This window comes from Struthio camelus, chromosome 24 (genome assembly GCF_040807025.1).
Source record: "Struthio camelus isolate bStrCam1 chromosome 24, bStrCam1.hap1, whole genome shotgun sequence".
NCBI classification, from domain to species: Eukaryota; Metazoa; Chordata; class Aves; order Struthioniformes; family Struthionidae; genus Struthio; species Struthio camelus.
The window spans coordinates 5,060,902-5,077,750 of NC_090965.1; the positions used below are offsets into that span (position 1 = coordinate 5,060,902).

The 16,849-nt window shown below is 49.1% G+C and overlaps 1 protein-coding gene across 2 annotated transcripts in view; it reads left to right on the top strand.

Annotated features, from left to right (window-relative positions):
• The first annotated feature begins 1,522 nt into the window (after positions 1-1,522).
• Positions 1,523-16,849, top strand: part of FKBP5 (FKBP prolyl isomerase 5) — a 35,448-nt gene continuing 20,121 nt past the window's right edge. Inside the window, exon 1 of one of the 2 annotated variants that reach the window (XM_068918189.1) lies at positions 1,523-1,632. The gene's annotated coding sequence lies outside the window, so the exon portion shown is untranslated. The remainder of the gene's footprint in view (positions 1,633-16,849) is intronic. The other variant, XM_068918188.1, reaches the window with a different exon arrangement.

Consider the following 16,849-nt stretch of genomic DNA (forward strand, 5'->3'; position numbering starts at 1 on the left):
TCAACTTTTTTATTTTTTTTTTTTAAAGCGGGCTTTAATTTGAACTCCCTATTTCCAGTGAGTGCCGTCGGTGTCGAAATGACAGCTGGGGGGGGGGGAAACCAAAAATCGAATTCAGCATCAAAAAACAGGCGCGCAAGAAAGCATCGATAAAACGAGCCGTCCATTAAGCCCGTCCCCGGGCGGGTGTATTGGAGGAACGCGTGGGAAACGGGGAGCAGGACGGGAACGGGGCACACGAGCTCGAACGCCCGTCTAGGAAAACGCCCAGCGTGGCGTTTTCGCTCGGCGCGGTGGGCCAGCCCGGCGGCCTCCCAGCTCGGCCGCGGCGATGAGCTGAGGTCCGCAAGCAGCGGTAGGATACTTGTTTAAAATGCATTTTTATTTTGCCTAATCTCACATGTCGACGCCGCTCCTAACAAAAATCTTACCTGCTTTAAGCCGAGCGGTAACGTTTTTTTGCCTGTTCCAACAGTCGGCGTGTCCCCCAACAGAGTGCCTTTCCATCACTAGCTTTCAGACTTTAGCGCAAGTTTATTTTCCTGGTGGGCTGTGACCCATAATAACCCCCGGAGCGCTGCACGGCGCTGGGGTCCCCCGGGACATTGCACAGGGCTGCTTCATCCTCGGGCCGTTGCACGGGGCCTGGGACCCCGGGGGGCGCTTCAAGGGCCCGCAGCAGCCCCGGGGACACTGCAAGGGGCCACGGTGTCCCCGGGGTGCAGTGTGGGGCCGGGGTACCCCTGAAGGATTGCATGGGGTTGGTTGGTCCTGGGGACACTGGGTGGGGCCAAGATCTCCCGGGGGCCATTGCACGGGGCTGGAATTGCCCTGGAGCGCTGCACAGAGCTGACCCCCACCCTGGGGTGCTGCATGGGGTCGGGGTAACCCTAGAGTACTGATTGGCACCCCGGTGCCCCTGGGGGACATTGCACAAAGCCCTCGCCCCCCCTGGGCATTGCACGGAGCTGGATCCCCTGGAGCATTGGACGGACCCCCCCTGGGGCATTGCAAGGGACTGGACCCCCCCCCCCCGGGGGCATTGCATGGAGCTGGATCCCCCGGGGCATTGCAAGGGGCTGGATCCCCTGGGGCATTGCATGGACCCCCTCCCCCCCCGGCGCATTGCACGGAGCTGGATCCCCTGGAGCATTGGACGGACCCCCCCCGGGGCATTGCAAGGGACTGGACCCCCCCCCAGGGGCATTGCATGGAGCTGGATCCTCCTGGGCATTGCACAGACCCCCCTCCCGGGGCATTGCAAGGGGCTGAATCCCCCGGGGCATTGCACGGACCCCCCCCCCCCGGGCATTGCCCGCCCGGCGCTGGGGTCGCTCTGGCTTTGCCGCCGCTGCCCCAGCAAGTGCGCGGGGCGGGGCGGGGCGGGAGGGGGAGGACCGAGGCGTGGAGGGGGGGGGTGGGGAAAACCTCCTCATTTGCATAGCGCCGCCACCGAGCCAATGAGAAGGCGCTGCGGGCAACATCGGCCGAGACGGGCAGGCGGGGCGGCCAATGGAAGGCGGGAGAAGGGGCGGGGCGCAGCGGCCGGGGAGACTCGGGCCGGCGCGGGCGCGCGCGGTGCCACTCGGAGCCGGGCGACGCAACGGAGCGTGAGCGGCACCGGCGGGGCAGGTAGGGCCGGGCCGGGGGGGGGCGGGGGCTGTGTGGGCCCTACAGGGGGCTGGCGGTGCCCTGTGTGGGGCAGGGGGGGCATATGGGGCCGGGGGGGGGGCTTTGGGGGCCGGGGGTGCCCTGTACAGGTCTGTGTGAAGCTGGAGGGCCCTATATAGGGCTTGTGGGGGGCCCTATATGGGGCTGGTTGGTGGGCTGGATGGAGCTGGGGGGCACTGTATGGGTCTGTGTAGGGCTAGGAGGGGGGGCTCGTATGGGTCTGGGGGGATCCTCTATGGGTCTGTGTGGGGCTGGAGGGGGGCCCTCTATGGGTCTGTGTGGGGCTAGGAGGGGGGCCCTCTATGGGTCTGTGTGGGGCTAGGAGGGGGGGCTCGTATGGGTCTGTGTGGGGCTAGCAGAGGGAGCTTGTATGGGTCTAGGGGGGCCCTCTCTGGGTCTGTGTGGGTCTGGGGGGGGGTCTGCATGTGCCTGCAGCTCTGTGGGCCTGGGAGGTCCTGAATGGGGCTCTATGGGGCAGTGGGGGTAAGGGGGGTACATAGGAGGTTGGGGGGGGTCTGCAGGGGGTTAGGGAGGGTGCCAAGATCTGCACAGGGGGGCTCTCCGTGGGGCTGGGGGGGGTCTGACTGATCCCTTCCCTGAGGAGGGGGTTGGTGCCTCCGGCTGTTGCAGTGGTGGTGGTGGTGGGGGGACAGGGTGGGGGCCTCGGCCCCACAGCCCCCTCCCGGTGCCGGGACGGTACAGAAGTGGAGGAGGGCGACGGGACGGGACGGGGGACCGTGGGGCCTCGGCCAAGGCGAGGGGCAGGGTCGGCCCCGAGCCGCAGCCGCGGTTTGGGGCACCCGAGCCCAGGCGCGTCCCCCACTTGGCGTTGGGGGGCCCTTGGGGTGCCGGCCCCCAAGCCGCGCGCGCCCTGCTTTAGTTCGCCCTGCCCGAAGGGGCAGCGCCGGGGTGCTCGCGTCGGTGTTTCCTGGCTTTAGTGTGCTGTGTTTGTGATACCAGAGCCCCCCAAGGCCGCAGAAGCTGATGTCCTTGCCGTACTTTACTGCAAGCGCTTAGCCAAAAAGTTTAACTTTCTTCTTTGCTCTCTGCGAGAAATTTCACTTGTTTCCAGAATCGTGTGATGTCTTTATGCGAGTAGTGACCGCGAGTCATCTACTCTCGCTGCAGGCAGCCCGGTGTCTTTTGCCACCGGCTAGTTCTCTAAAACGTACCAAAACCTCTGCATCAAATAGGAGTCCATGTCCTTTAGTTTGTGACAATGGGGAACTACCCAAGGGAGGTTATTTTTTTCCCCCGGTTATAAAGGCACAGAGTTGTCATAAAATGGGGTTCCTCTGCCTCGTTACTAATGTTTTCTCTAATAACATCTGCCAAAAATATTGTATAGAATGTGAACATAAATATATAGTTTCACTTGGAGTAATTATAGCAGATGGCCCAAGGTTAATGTACTTATTTTTCTTTTTTTTCCCCCCTATACTCCTACTCTTTTCCCCTCCTCTTAGTAGACAGAATAGCTCTTTTGAAGCTACTATTTTCTAGTGTGCAAACGCATATTCAGATAAGCGTATTGTTGTCAAAAAAGAATATTTTACGTGATGAGCTAGAAGAGCTTTTGAAGGATAAATTCATCAGTCGTGCATTGCGGCTCTGCTTGGAGAGTTCCAGTTGAGGCTCTGGTGCTGCAGTCAAGTTTCTGTCTTCGCTGTGAAACTGTGCATGTTAAACAAACAGGGCTTTGCCACGGTCAGTTAATACTGCAGATGAGGCTGGTGAGCTGCTATTTTGTGGAATTTCCTTCCATCAGACAAGTGTATTGAATCTAAATATACGTCTAACCCCCCCCACCCCCGCCTCGAATCAGGATTTGATACTTTAGTATTTTAAAGGTAATGTTTGTTTAAACGATGGCTTTCCGTAATGAGTCGTTAAGCTGGATTCAGGACGTCACTGGGGACCAAATCTGTGCTAGAAACTGGGATTACAAGTAAAAAGTTGAAAGCACAAATTGTTCTTTCCTGCGAAATGTATTGGAGCCACATTGCTGCTTCTTCCTCATCCTGCCCCGTGAATGTACTTATGGGGAAGAAAGTTAATTAAATCTCCTAGAACTTTTATCCAGCTTTTATTGGCAATTTTCAGAGGTGGAATAGCTTTTGACCTAATTAAGGTATTTCTAATCAGAATATTAACCAAGGATTTGCTTTCAGTTTTGCCTGAAATTGCTGAACGTTGTCGTTTTGTGACCTGAAGTGCATAGATTTTATATTTGCAACTTAGTTTTATCCCGTTGGTACAACACAACTTGAGAGGATGTAAACGCCAGCGAGGCAGAAGAAACGCTTGCTGCAGTTTGTAAAGGGTTAACTAGGAGTAATGGGGTTGAGTGAAAATAACATTTCTGCGCTGCAGAAGAGTTTTACAGAGCAAAGATACTTTGCAGGGCTGAGGACTAGCATTGCAGCGTTATATAGGACATGATGAACGAGGACAGCAACATCTGAGAAGTTGGAGGCTGAAAGCAGAAGAAGGACGAAATGTTACAATAAAACTGCGTGTTTAGAGTAGTCGCAGGTAATCCTGTACTACGCAGCGTGCTTGCAAAAGAGTGGAGCCTTTCTGCAATGAGAGGAAAAGTGTTGCCGGTATGGAGGAAACTGGGGAGCAATCTGCCCTCCTTTCTGTTCCCAAATCCGGTTATTTTGGGGAAAGAGCTTAAACACCCCATATCATAATTATCTGTAAAATGAGGATCAAGATCCCATTCTCTGGGGTTCTCGTGACAGTAAATCGAACCACAAATTTTGCTTGGCTGGGCAAATTTGTAAATTCCCATTTACAAAAGGGGCAACTCCCATTTTTGGCTCTTCCCTCTTTGCAGTGCTGTAAAATACCTAATATCTTGTGCCTTGAGGCACTGTTGCTGCCGTGAGGAGGACGCGTGCCCCAAAGCAGATGGGAACGTGCACCCCGGGGCCCTTCGGCGGTAGGGGGACCAGGGAGAGGCGGGCGAAAAAGGATGACTGTGAAGGCGTGTGTTGTTCTCCTACCCTCTCCTACCTGGAGAGGAAAGGTGCAGGGCATCAGGAGGCAGCTGCTTGCGCAGGGATAATCAAGAAGTAGGGATTTTTAGGAGAATGACACCTACAGCAGAGTAGTATGAGAGGAAGGCCACGGGATGGGTGTTCTGGACAGGTTAAGCAAGCGGCGCTCGGGCTGGGGAAAATGTGATGATGGTGTGGGGAAAAAAGCAGATTTTGGTGGAATTGGTACAGAAGTTATCACTTCTGCTGAACCCCCCCCGGGGGGGAGCGGGAGGGTGGAATCACATGTGACCTCTTGTGGTTTTGGGCAGAAGGGGCGAAGAAGAGCAAGCAGCGAACGGGGACGAAAGGACGGGTGTGCAGGGGGAAGGTGACGTTTGAGGTCTCTGTAGCATGTTTGTGAGTGGGAGCCGGTGCCGGAGGGGGGGTCTGGGAAGCCCCTTGGGGGCTCCTACCTCAAACCCAGGAGCGGAGGAGACCTGGGAAGACGTGGGCTGCTAGTGATGCCCGTCACCCTGCCAGCCTTAACAAAGCGGAGGCATCTGCTGGGAACGGCTGGAAGTGGAGGCATTGCTTTTTCTAGGGAGACATGCATAAAAAGGAAAGTGATTTGGGGCAGGGGGGGAATACCACTGACTTTTCCCCAAAGTCTTTTGGATGTCGTCTAGTGCTGTCTGTGTACAGCAGCTTGTGAAATATATAGCAACTGTCTCCCCCCCCCCCCCCCCCCCCGGTCCAGCTTTTATTTGTGCGTGTGGTAGTTTTTTAAACTTAAGGATAGGGAATTCCAGCTTCCCAGGTCTGCACAGTGCATAGTTGAGTTATTTCAAGGTCCTTTCCCAGTGCTATTAGTACCTCACCCACTGAGATGAGCTAAAAAATAAGGACAGTTCCTGGGGGGGGGGGGGGGGGGGGGGGATCTTCTAAGCCAAAAGAAACTACATGGGGTGAGTAACAGCCGCCCGCAAGGAGATTTCTAGAAAGCCTGAATCAAACTGTATTGTTCAAGAACATCAGTACGTTGCTGTGTAATTAGGTGGGTTTTAATTACAGGCTTGCAAAAGACACTGTGTACAAGGCGGGATGAGAAGGAGAAAGTTTGCTGTAAAGCTTGATTTCAAGATAGTCGGTATTAAGATTTCTGTCAGTCTTGCAAGTCATCTGGTTGCAGCTCCCTGTATTGACGTGTCTGGCCGAGAAGAGAAAGTACCTTAATAAAGTACTTGGAGAATAATTAACTCTGTTGGGTGAGGTTAGGGAGAAATAGAGTTGCCTTTTGTTAAGGTTTTTACCTAAATGGGTTTTTTAGTGCTGTCAGAGGACCTGGATGTTTTATGGCAATTGAACTTTGGTGAGCTGTGTGCTGGAAGTTATTCCATCTGCTTTGAAGCTAAACTCTTTCAGAAATGTCTCGTGGAGCGTGTTTGTGCGTTTCATTGCCATGCTTTTATAAACGTGTGATAGGGACTGAAATCTGAACGGTGCTGGGTGGTTCCCGCTGCGTGGGGATGCGGCCGTCGGGAGGAGGAAAGCCAGATAAACACATTTCAAAAGCATCCCTGCTAGTTGCACAATTTGGTGTGTAAATCTTTAATCTCCTGCTCCGTGGATCCCTTGGTCAGTGTTTGGAAAACAGCTTCAAATGCTATCCAGAAAAGAGCAGGCACGATTTAAAATTGCAGTCGCTGGGAATAATTTACGCACAGTGAAATGGGACAGCTCTCTGTGCTTTTTTTCCCCACTAACGCTTATACACCAGGTTACTCCAACGTGAAATAATAGCTTCGAGGTCTGCCTCTGGGTTTAGCCGTGTTGCGCGCGGTGCTGCAGTGCCTGTCTGGGAGCTGAAAAAATACTCTTGCGACGGCTAGTAACCCGCTCCGTAGCGAGCGGCCGTTAGGAAGTCGCGTTAGGATGTGGGTCGTGTGCAGCGAGCCGATGTGGGAACGTTTCAGAGAGCTGGGGAGGAGGACCTTGCAAAAACTCTGTTCTTTTTTTTTTTCTTTCTTTCTTTTTCAAAAGCAAGCTGTTATTTAAATTGGGGCATAACAACTTTTCCTGGCTAAAACTTTGTGCGTTTATACCTACCTCTTGAGGGAGCTGCAGAGCTCTGACCTCTGTATTTCATTCACATTGGTGGGAAATAATAAATTACTTTTTTTTAAATGCTATATATTCATGAGTGTAAAAAGTTGGTCATGACTGTTGTAAAGTATGAGTTGTCAGCTATATTACAAACTTAATTTATACTAGCAAGCTTTTTCCATAATCAGTAATTGTGACTAAAATAAGTATTTCTGCTTTTGCAAGTAACTGTGTTTGAAATTTGGGAAAACGGTGAAGTAGTAAAATTAACCATCAACAGCTAAGAGGTGGGATGATGAGAGACTGCAATTAAATCATCTCCTGGCTGAGATGTTCTGAGTCTGTATATAGCATTATTGCTTTTAGAAAAATCGGTCTAATTAAAAGTATTCCCATTTCAAGGATTTTTGATTTATGTTAAATTTTGTCATTTATTTAAATAAAACTAACTCTAGGAAGCAAAGTTTTGTTTGCAAATAATACTTCTGGATTGCTACCTGCTCCCAGAGAAAAGCATTCCCGGGACGCAGGGCTCAAAGTGCCGTCGCAGAGGTCTAGGCTGATAGTGCTAGCAGGTCTCGTCCTTTCCCACTGGCTTTTATTTGCGGATCGGAAGGGGAAAACAAACTCTCTTGCTTTTTCCAACTCTGGATCTTAACTCCGAATGACCTGCTGCTCTCTGAAGAGAGTTGGTCTAATGGGAGGAAAAGACAGGATGGAGGGGGAAATTTTATCTGCATTTTCAAAAGAAGTGATGCCTGTCAAGAAAAATTGGTGTTAGCACTTTATTAAACAAGCGCTTAGCCAGAAACACCAGCTTGCCCAGTGGTTTGATGTTCACTATAATCTGTCAGTATATTATATTAGCTTAACTTTTTTTTGTTTAAGTTTTTTTTATTAAGTTGCATAAAGCTCACTCTTCTGTGTACATCATGGTAACTTGACATTAAAATATAATTCCCTTTAAAGAAAAAAAAAATTTTTTTTTCTTTTTAAAATGCAGCTTTTTCAATGATAGCTCGCTGAACGTGCAGGTACCCTGCCACCTTCCCTCGCCCGCTCCAGCTGTGCACGTGTGTGTACAGGCGCGCGCCTGCACCCGTTTTCCGCCCTGGCGGTGGGCGGCACGTGTCTGGCAGCAGGCAGGGACAAGGGTCGCCCGAGAAGCCAAGTGTTGATGGAGTGTCAGTCCTCCAGACACCATAGCCTCGGCAGCCTTTGAAAACGCTCCTGAAATCTGGGGAGGGGGGATAAGCTCCCTGGGTCTGGGAACGTCTGTAAGCTGTTCTGGCCCAATTCCTGGTGCCACCTCCCTTTTTCCAGGCTGGGCTCCTTCGTCGTCGTTCAGAGGAAACTGAGTTGCCGCTTGTGGCATTTCCTTGTCCTCTCCAAGGAAATCTGATTTGGCCCCGGAGCAGGCTTGTATTTCGAAACATGCCAGGAATTGCTGTTTGCCTTAATGCAGAGGATTTATAGACCGTTTATGCCCGTATGGCTTAAGGAGGTCTCTTGAGTGCCTGGGTATTTCCAGAGCTGCCCTGTTGTGGTGTCAGGGGCTTGTGCATGGGATTATAACTAATTAAAGGTGGCACTTCTAATATAATGAGCATATAGGCAATTTGCTGCCTGGATCCCTGCTTAGTTAGGCCCATAACGAGCCTGAGGATTGTGCAGAATCGGGTGGCTGCCGGTGGTGCTGCTGGTTGCAGGTGTGGGAAGCTGTGGGGCTGGAGGGGTTGTTGTGGTCCAGCCCCATATGACTGAAAATGCCCTCATCTGTTGTAGACAGCCCAAGTCTGGTTCGCAAGCAATGAGATGCTTTTACAGATAGAAAATAAGCTCTAACCTTAAACTAATTGGCCTATTTTTTTTCTGGAGAAAACGCTGAACTGGAATGGAATTGGCAAACAAGAGTAGAGTTTCTTGCTTGTTCTGTTTTGCATGTATTTTAGTTCCCCCAAGATGTCTCTTAAAATTGAATTTGCTCAGCGTTGGCATAATTGTTGCCACAAAGGAAGTTTTTCCCCTTGCTGTCCATGGATACAGATTTAAATGTGGGCTGACAGGTTGAGGTGTGCCAGGGTGTGCCATACAGGGAGGAGAAATTCAAACTAATCAGCCAGAGGAGGAATATTTCTTTCGATACCCAGAAAAACCTGGTCAAGTCTGCTTTCCCTGGTGCTTTGCTAGCTGTTGTCCCTAGTCTAGCTGGACCCTGTGTTTTGATGTGCATACAGAAATAAATCCTCTTGGGGGGAGGAAAAGAAGCACAAAGAAGCCTGCCCATTTTAGATGGCAAAAACAGAGAGAAGGTGCCAAGGAGTGGGTAGTGGGATGTCAAGTACTTTCGCGCTCTTTAAAGATGATTTATATAACCTGCTTGGATGTTTTTTTTCCCCTCAGTTATATAATACTAATTTATGAAAGCATTAGGAAATTGCATTCCCTACTGTTATGTGATCATTTATATATAATGGCCTCTAAGCTTGTTACAATGCTGCCATCATCCCATCTACCAGCAATCTCCGGAGCAGCGATGGCAGGTGTGCAGTATGTATTTATATTCTCTTGCAATCATCCAAGGCTGTGTCACCCACTCAAGAAACTGAGGACTGGAGGGTTGGGAAACAGTATATTGGATTGCGTGCGTGGGGTGGTGCTTTTTAAAAACCCGCTCGTCCATAACCTCTTTCTGCTGATAGAAAGCAGAGGCTTTGTCGGTAGATTAAACGTAGCATGGCCAGATTTGTTTCCCGGCTCCCGTCAGTAGTTTTGGGATGTGCTTTCGAGCCCTCTGGGATGTGCAGTTCAGCCACTCGCAGCAAAGATTTGCCGTGACTTTTACTGGCTCCCCGGTTTGGGAGAGCTGTACTTGCAGCTTAAATCATCTCTCGGCGGCAGTTACTGCCTCAAGAGCACGAGGGATATGAGGCAAAGGCCAAAGAGTGCCAGATTTGTAAAACTCCCCTAGATTGCATCCAGTCTCTGGACTCTTCTCCCTTTGGAAGAAGAACAGGCCATAAATGTTTATGGGGTTTTGCTTCCGTAGTATGTTTGTCTTTCAGAATAAAAAATGGGGGGAGGGGAGAGGGTGCTGGCATCGACTTTCTTGTTTTTTTCCACTTTAATATTAAAGCTGACAGCGTTTTGTCTCGGGGGCAGGGTACCACACGCCGAACTTATGTAAGAATACGGGGCCATTAATGGGCTCCTTGTAACGCGGGAGCGCGGTGGGTTGAGTCAAAAGAAGCTTTGTCCGTGCAAGTCCTTACTTCAAAGCAACCTGGAAAAACTGTAGCCCAAGAGTTTCCTTGAAGGTAGAACTTTGCTTCATTTTGTTACTGATGTCTTGCTAAATAACCAATTAAATAGCCAGATTATTTTTGATAGACTTATATTGCACTCTAAACTGCTGTGGAGGAAAAAAAACCTTTTGAAATCTTCAGAACGTCGCCGCTGTTAGCGTAAGTCGGCTAACGTTCGAGAGATGCAGACGAGCTGAACCAATTTTGCTTTCTGCAGAAATATTTATTCTGGCACCAGGCAAAGAATAGTGAGCCATCCTGCTCACTTGTTCCTCTCGCTGCATCTGAAACTTGAGGGCAGCCTTGTATTCAACATATTTGAAAAACTAGTTATAACTTGGATCCTAACTGAAACCACTTCAGAAGCTTAAAAATATTATCTAGGCAAAGTGATTAAGCAAGTGTGACGAGAACGCGTGCCATCATCTACATTAGCCACGTTCGGTAGTTTCCTTCTCCCCCTCCACCCCCACTTTGTTATTCTTTTAATTGTTTAAAAACCTCAGTTGTTCCCACTCTTCTTTTAATCCAAAACTGTCCTCCTGTGGTTGGGGGGGGGGGCAGGAGGTATGGGAGGGATATCAGAAGAAAGAAAAATACTGTTGGCATATTGGTAAATACTGTTACGCTGTGATAAGACCCTCTTGCTCCTAGCTCCGTGCCTGGGAGCTGTGGCCACCTATATAATCTGTAGGTGAGGCTACAGGAAAAGCAAGTCCTGGGCAGGGATGCTTAAGAGAAGGTGCAGAGTGGGTTTGAAATGCTGGCTGGTGATCGTGGTATAGAGAAGAGCTATGTTTTTGGGGGGATGGCAGTTGCTGCTGAGAAGAAAGGATGGTTGTGCAGAAGGTGTCTTTTAAGAGTAGTTTTTCTCCTTAGCTTTGCAGCATCGCTAAAACTGTGCGTGCACACAGTCCTGCCTCTGAGCATCTGCGCAAGCAGAGCCGGAGACTGTCCCTCTGGGTTTCTGTGATTAACGCGTAGTTCCTGGCAGCGTTGTGTCCTGCGTGCTCAAGAGGCGGGAGAAGTCTTCGTGTCCTTGCACAACCGCTCTCGCACGGGAAGAGGATGGGACCACTTCAGACTGCGTAACTGCGCCGTGTGCTCAACAAGTTCATCTGTCCTTTTGCTCTCCTGGCAGTGTTGGGCGCTGTCCTCACGCACGTGTCCCTTTCCAACGCCCCCTCCAGGTTGTCCGCGCTGGGCTGGGCTGGGCTGGGAAGGGGTGCGAGGCTGTGGGCTGGCCGTGCCGGGACACGGGTGGCAGTGGGGGACTCGTGGTGGTGTCCTGCGCCCGGACACCACCAGCGTGCTGGGGGCGTTAGGGTCTCCATGGCCTAGCGGAGCTCTTGAGAACTGTCTTGGTGCCTTTTGTGTAATCTGGGCATCTCTCAAAGTTGGAAGAAGGAGCATGAGTAGGAAAAAGGCTAGAAGGGGTGCGGTTGTTGGGGGATTTTGGAGTCGATGTGAGCAGGGGAGCATCCAAAGGAGACATGAAAACCCAGGTGCCGTTTGGATGTGTGCCCGAGGCTCTGCAAAGGGTCTCGGATCCGTAAGGTTGAAATGCTTTGAGCCGTCCAGCTTTCGCATCTCTGATGGCAGTGCTCTCCCAACTTGCTCCGCTTGGGGACCGCGGCGCTTCTAGCTCTTCTCTGACCTGGGAAAAGCGGTGGGGATGGTTCACGAGTCCTCAGGACCACAAGGAGTTAATGCTCCATAATTCCCCTCGAGCAGCAACCAGCCCGAGCTGTGAACTAACTCTGATAAACGAGTACATGGAGTTCGCTTTAGTCCACAGTGACTCATAATTCACACTGTGCATTTAACAATTAAGGTTCAGCAGGGTACTCGGCAATTAAAGTGGCTCTGTTTGTTTTTTGTTTTAATAAAAGTTGCCATGACTTACTCTAGCTGATGTTAGCTCCTTGCACAGTGTGCATGCTGGAAGGTAAATCGATCCATGTGAGTTTTATTCAGGTAGTGATCACTTCTAAATGTATAACTGCTTTATTTTGTTGTTGTTTTCCCTTAAAGGAAGGGAAGGGAAAAAAAGTCAAGTGGTCAAGACTTTAAAAAAAAAAATTAATTTTTTTTTATTCCAAGCTGTGTCACATTTTGAAAGTACAAATCTGAGAAATGATACTCTGTTTTTTGAGTAGATCTTTATACGTCTGAGCAGCTCTGCTTGCACTGCTGACAGCGAAAGGGAAGGATGGCGAAACAGAATTCCAAAAATATTGGTAAATGAGAGGTAGTTTCCCCCTGTCCTTTAGAGGCCTTGTGTATAACGTTTTGGGCAGATATATGTCTGGGATTGAGCAGAAGTTTATTTGGAGCTGCCTTTGTGTCACTAATCCTGAAGTGGTTTCAGGAAGAACACTATGTGCCTTCTTGGGAAGCGAGTCAGATCTCAAAATAAATGACTAATGAAGTAATACAGCGCTGAAGATTTCTTTTTATCAGATTTGTGCAGCCAGACTAGCGGAAGAATCTTCTCTTAATGGTTACCGAGCAAAGTGCAAATTGTTCTATTGGCTTTTAGTTGTCCTGATACAGATTTGAAAGCCTGCAGCTGCATAACACGGACGGGAAGACTGGGCAGCAGAGTTGGGTTTAAGGTTATTCTCTTCGAAATCCTAATTGCAATTTGTCACTGACTCAAATACCATCCATCTCGTTCTCTAGTCTGTCTGCAGGCCGCTGTTGGAAGCATCTTAAAACACTGTCACCTGGGAGAGTCACGGATTTATTTTCTTCCTGTATCCTGCTACACATAAACACTTTGTCCAATAAGTTATTTATTTTATTAGAGAAGAGAGTTCCCTCAATCAGAGGGAAGTGAAACCACATTGAAACAGCGAAGAGAAACTTCAGCTGTTGCCCTAATTGGGTCATTCTTCCTTATCTCATTGCAGCGCAGCTGCTAAGCCCTGGTGAGCTGGGGACGGTCGGTGGACGCGTACCACCGTGCTGCTAATGGACACGGCTGTGGTTCTGCAGAGATGCCAGCCTCACCTGGTCGGGGTCAAAAAGCATTGGAAGTAACTTGAGATTGTGCCCCGGGTCCCTTTTGCGGCGTTTGATTTGCTGGGTTTCAGGCTAACCTTTGTATTTTAAAGCAGCCATCTCCCTCGTGTTGCAATCTGGAACTTTTAGGGATGTTGCGGTGTTGTGGAAGTGAAAGTATTTTGTGCTAAGTGGATCTTAAAAAAAAAAAAAAAAACACAAAACAAAACCAAAACCAGCTTTTATTTTTCCATTCTGTTAACTTTCATTGTGACTTTTAGCAATGGTCAATTAAAAATTGGACAGACTAGAGGACTACTTTTGTTTTTTTTGGAGGGGGGGCTGATGTTAAGATACTAAATGGTGGGTTGTGTGGAAACGGCTAATAAAACCATCTTTCCATTGCTGTGGGGAATAAACTTAGAAGCTTTGTGTGCCGAAGTTCCTGTGCTTCCTGTAAAGCAGCCCTTGCCCTCGCCTCTTGCTGCGCTTTCTTTTCCCCTAAAGTCCAGGGGTTGAGGAGGAGCTGCTTTTCCTCACATACCCCGAGTCGCTTGGTTTCCTTTCGTACAGGAGTCAGGAGAGTGATGTAGGTTTTCCTGCCTTTAAAAGTAGGATGGGGTTTAGTGAAAATAGCATGGGTGATTCCTCACTTACTCACATCGGCTTGCAGGCGCGTCGGCTGCCAAAGGTGCTTTTTGTCCGCCGTCCCTTCACCTCCTTCCCAAGTGCCGTCTGGGTTATGCCCATGGTTTAAAGCTGTGATCTCAGTTCTCTCGTGTTGTTAAATCCTGTTTTAGAAAGGAGTGTGTGGGGTTTTTATTTTTTCTTGCAGTTATTTCTGTGAAATTCCTGTTGGGTCTCAGGGTGGGTTGCCTCCCAGGACCCCTGTTGTTCTTCAGGCATCTCCAGCTATCACATGGTGTTAAGGCGAAATCTTTCAAAACAAGATCTTTCACCCCCCCCCCCCACCTTACACTTGTGCGAGCATCCAAGACGGATTTACAAAATTAAGTTTCCATTTGGAGCTGGAAAGTTCCTGGTATGTTGTTTTCTAGGAAATGTGGCTCGGGCTTGTTGCGGAGCGTGTTTTGTGAAACTCTAGCATGTGTGATACCTGTCTGTCCTCAAGCTGCAGGTCAGACATCTGTAAACCATTCTCTGCTTTGGATTTTCTTGCATTTCTTTAAGCTGGAAGATAGCAACATCTGTGCAGGGAGTGGATTGTAAAAATGTATGGCTCGTTTTTATGGTGTGCATTTTCGCGTAGTATAGTTTGCATTTGTAGACTGTGTAGTCCACATTTTCCTAGAATTGTATTTTCTAGTATATATTTTTGTTTGGAAGGCACAAGTGAAGAAGGGAGAGAAAAAAAAAAAAAACCTTAATGCTTCCATTATATTTCAAGCTGCCTGTTTTTTCCATGACCACATATGTGGTGCCGCATGTCTGGCATGGGCTGCAGACAGGCTGAAAAATGAGTAAAGTTCGGAGGATAACAAAGGTGGCCGGCCACTGTGGGGTGAAGAAGTGGAGAGGATGCCAGCGAGATGCCGAAAAGGAGGGAGGGGAGGGAAAAGGTCCTTTACGAGAAAGACAGAATGCATTTTCTGAAGCAGCAGCTGAATTAGCTTCTTGTGCGGGAGCGTGAAAATCTGGGTCAGAGACGTAGCGCTGCCTTGGCTGTATTGAGGGCGCGCACGTGAGCGCTCAGCCTGGGTAGTCTGTGCGCGGCGCGGTGCTTCGTTTGCTTGCGTGCATCGATTGCTGCCGTTCTCCAGCTGGAGGCTGGAAACGTTCACTCGGCCAATGTTTTCAACTGCTCGCTCTGCTGTGCTGGGTGCCGTTTGGGGAAACAACAGATTTTCATTCTTGGGGGGGGGGAAAAAAAAAATAACAGCAGTTGTGCTTTTGAGCAAGTCTAGGATTTTATGTTTATTTAGCAGTGCTTGAAGCAAGCTGGATTCGAGGCCCTTACACGTGTCAGCGCTGGGTCTCGGTTTTGGTGCGTTCAGTACATGGTAGCCCAATCAGAAAACACATCGTGCGCGTGCAGATGGAGCGGCCTTAACTCACAGGCCTCCTTGTTTGTTCTTGTTCAGCTAGAAGTTGTTAATTGTATTTCATATTAATTAACGTTTAAATAGTTGCACTTGAAGGAGAAATTACGTCCAGATGTTGAAGCCTATGGATTTGTCTTGGTTTTAGAACTTGTTTATTATAGCTCCTAAATTGCAGATTAAGCAGTTGTGTTAAATTTTCAGATCATCTGGATAGCGGCTGACTAATTAAAAATAAACAACGTTGCTTTCTTTAGACTTCTTAAAGAAGTCTTATTTAGCCTTATTTACCCTTTCGCAGTGGCTGTGGAAAGTAAATTTTAACAGCTCTGTGCCTTTCTCAGAGGAAGCAATTTGTGCAACAACTGGTGAACGCTTGACTTGATGGGACTCCTCAGCTTGAGCAAAGGAGGAGTTACCAGGTGGAGTCTGGAGATGCAGGACCGAGTCCAGTCTCAGGGCTCAAAGTTAGAGCAAAGGCTTTTTTGGTATTTACTGGCCTTTGTGCGGGACTTTGCTTTGGAACTGGAGGCATGGACTTGTACGAAACTGCTCCATAGTGAATAACGTGCATCTATCCTAGGACACGTCCCATCACCTTTATTCTCCGGGTGTACACATTCCTTCCATTGCAGTGGCTTTTACGCCTATGGCCTGAGCGCTGTGAAAGTGCTGAAGAGATGCACGTTCCGGTGAAGCAGGACTCTGCAATTCACCTCCTTTTCTCCTTCCCCCCTCCCTCCCCCCCCAATTTATCTTTCTATCCCATTAAAAATAAGCAATGTGGGTGTTTGGAGGAGTGGGGACTGTTTTGCTTGGTCTTAATTTCAGATTTCTCAAGAGCATGTTAAAACACCCATGACATCCAACTTGCAAAGCTATTATGAGCAATATAGTAATGGAAGAACAGGATGTGTTTGGGGTAAGTCTGTCAGAAACAGTAAGATGCTTTGGCTTTGGATAATTAATTCCCTTCTTTTAGCCAGAACACACTTGGTTCCACAATGAGAAATTTCAGGCTTTGACATCTCGGGCAAGTTTACAAGGCTCTTAGCGAGAGTCCCTGTTTATCTGTGCCAGGAGACGTATTTAAATCTCGGGGAGTAGCAGATTTTCTACAACTGTTTGTTTCAAATTAATTGAAAATTTGGATTCTAGCCAGCCGCTCTGGCTACACTCGTGCCTCGGAAAGGCTGCTCTAAACTGGAGATAAGCAGGAGCAGAACAGTCTTTTTTTAAATATAGTTGGAGACATTTTTGTGAGATGAAGGCTCTCGAGCTCTTTCATAACGTGCACCACATCTGAATAGACAGTCTTGTGGGCTCCATCCCTCCCACTGCTTATGACGCAGGCTATCTCCCCTCCCACTCGCGTTGGATGGCTTCCCTGGATGACTGCAGTAATTGCTTACGTAGAAAAATAATAAGAAGGATGCGTATAATGTATTTTTAGATGTCTCTTGGTGTGATTTAGCAACTGGCAATGGGGAGCCAGCATCGACTGATCAGTCTTCTGCATCCCAGTGGCGACCGCTTTGCGGACCTGGGGCACTTCTGCGCTACGAGGTGACCCTTCTTTTACAAGCAGTCCCCCGTTCGGGTTCCTCATGCTCCTTAGCAAATGAGTCTTGCAGATGGGCATTGCTTGAGCTTTACAGCGCTGATGTTACGGAGCAACGTTTCTGCTGCCCGAGTCGCTCGTCGAGCGTGGGCTAAC